At 40.0% G+C, this 2540-nt stretch overlaps 1 non-coding gene across 1 annotated transcript; it reads right to left on the reverse strand.

The window, feature by feature from the left end:
- Positions 1 to 349: 349 nt before the first annotated feature.
- On the reverse strand, positions 350 to 479 carry LOC138434900 (small nucleolar RNA SNORA19). The gene has a single exon (XR_011254958.1). It is a non-coding gene; the product is annotated as a small nucleolar RNA SNORA19 (small nucleolar RNA).
- Positions 480 to 2540: the final 2061 nt, after the last annotated feature.

Below are 2540 nucleotides of genomic sequence, written 5' to 3' on the forward strand. Positions count from 1 at the left end.
CTTGGCCCCAGCTGGATTCTTCACATTTAGAAAAAACAAGGGATGAACTAATCTTAGTCCCAAGGTCTCCTTATCTTTGGAGTAGCCGGGTTCAGGCTTCAGGCTGCGGCCTCTGAGCTTTTCTTGCTACCCAAGATTCTTGCTCTTAATGTCTTTCAGGACACCCTGACTCCACCCTCTCTCTTGGTATTTCACCTGGATGTCCCTGGATCATGGGTACTTTCTTGCAAGATCTGCAAAGGGTCCTTATACTTCTCACCAGTTATCCCTGATCTGATTAATGGTTCAAAAGCCAAACTGCACTCTCTGTGGTAACCCCACATTCTTACAAAGAGGAATATTTTTAAAAATTTATGTGAAGGAGACTGTCAACATTACTATTTAGTTATACTGCTAATTAACCTTCAACTATTTGTATAGCACATAAGTAATAACATTGCCTATATATGCAAGAGAAGTCTGATCACTGAAATCTGCATGACAAAGAGATTATTTAAGTGAATGCCTTTAAAATGTACCAATTAAAAAAAATAGCAAAAATATCATTTGACATTTATTTTTGTGGGCCACCATTACAGACCATCACGTCTTGCTGCCAGTTGTGAGACTTTCTTCAAGCACAGCTGCCCTGGATAATCTAACAAGTATATAGGTCAGCCATATACATAGCATGTATCAATTTTTTTCAAGCCCCACAGCAACACCTCAGAAGAAGGTAAATTCCTTTTACAAATGAATTTCTTAATGCACAAATCAATTAAGCAGCTTGGAGCGTATCGTGACTGAGTGACAAAGCTGAGACAAAGCTACACTGTGATGTCCTCGGGAGTTCACGCTCTGCTCACTGGACTGGGCTCCTCTTTCGTATACTATTGGTCAGTGTCTTTCCACTTACAATTACTGTGAGTCTATATTTTCATCTACAGAGCTTCTGGAATGCTAATCTCTGGATGGCACAGTGCTACTCTTAGGGTAATTAATTTTTCTTTCATTAGTTCATTCATACTACATAGACTAGGACAAGAAATATTTCAAAGAAAAACTTCAAAGTAACATTTGGTGATTTTCAAGGAAATTTTATATTCCACCACTTAATTTTGTATTTCTAAAGTAATGTCTGTTAATGATTGCTTTTTGTTATGCTATCAATGTTTTTAGTGACCAACTCTTCCTATAATACAAGGCATTCAGATTTGAGGCAAATTGGAGGGAGATCTCACATTGAATGAGAAGAATGAAAAAGATGATCAGACCTGCAAATTCAGGATACAGAATAGAGAACATGGATTCTGAAATATCCTGTTCTGCCTGTTGTGGTTACAAACAGAATCAGTACTTAGTGGGATGGGAGGCATCCTGTGAAGGTAAGTCATGTGAGAGAAGTATGTTATTGATGCAGTGGTCATAACATCTCTCAACAACAATGGTTTTCTCTGCTAGCTTCCCAATAATTAAGTATTTCTAATTTAGTTAGCTCACAATTTGTATGCTTTCTGTGCACAAGATAAATTACTGCAGGCTTGAAAAGCAGAGAACCTGGAAACATATTGAGTATAAAGAGAGATTTGACAAAAATGCAGCCAGAATGGGGCTGACTGGCTATGGGCAGGTCTAATCAACTTCTGTCACAAAAGGGCTCTTCTCCCTGACCTTGTGTGTGTGTTGCATTACAGGCCACTATTCAGGCAGTCCTACACAATTTGTGTATAAATAAATTACATAAACAACTATCTAGAGAACTTACTCCCTGAGCAGAAGAACTCTGTTAGCTTCAGTGTTTATGTGCTGGCCAAGAATTAAACCACTGCTACAGAGTACTTAGGGTTTGTAGGCTAGAAGAGCTTTTCAGTAAGAAAACTGAAGCGCAAAGAGGAAAATGAAGATTTGCTCAAATTCTCAAAGATGGTTGTTGGTAGGGGCAGGAAAATTCAGGTCTCTTGATGAAATTCTCTTTTCAATCCTTCTGTGACCCCCACATCAATGTCAGGTAGCATTCCTGAGTATAGGCTTCTTGTTTTTGATGTGTTCAGTGAACACCAAGATCCGTTTTTGGAGAAGTGGCTACTCACTATTCCAAAGGCTACCCACTACTGCCCTGGGTCAGTGACTGCAGACGAGGTGAGCTTTCCTCAGAGAAACTGGTGAGTTGGAACCTCTCCCTGTTTCAAGAGTTTGATTAACTGGAACAAATCCCTGAAACATCTCGATAAAATTATACCCTCTTTCCACTAGTCGGTAGTCACTAGTGAAGTCGCTCAAAGATATCTGACTCTTTACTTCCAGCTATTGTTAATTATTTCTAAAGCAGTTTTATAATCAAACTATATTAGAACAGCTTTCAGTTCAGTTCAGTTCAGTCGCTCAGTCGTGTCCGACACTTTGTGAACCCATGAACCGCAGCACTCCAGGCTTCTCTGTCCATCACCAAGTCCCAGAGTTCACCCAAACCCACGGCCATTGAGTCGGTGATGCCACCCAACAATCTCATCCTCTGTAGGCCCCTTCTCCTCCTGCCCTCAATCTTTCCCAGAATTAGAGTC

Source organism: Ovis canadensis, chromosome 2 (assembly GCF_042477335.2).
Source record: "Ovis canadensis isolate MfBH-ARS-UI-01 breed Bighorn chromosome 2, ARS-UI_OviCan_v2, whole genome shotgun sequence".
In the NCBI taxonomy this organism is placed as follows: domain Eukaryota; kingdom Metazoa; phylum Chordata; class Mammalia; order Artiodactyla; family Bovidae; genus Ovis; species Ovis canadensis.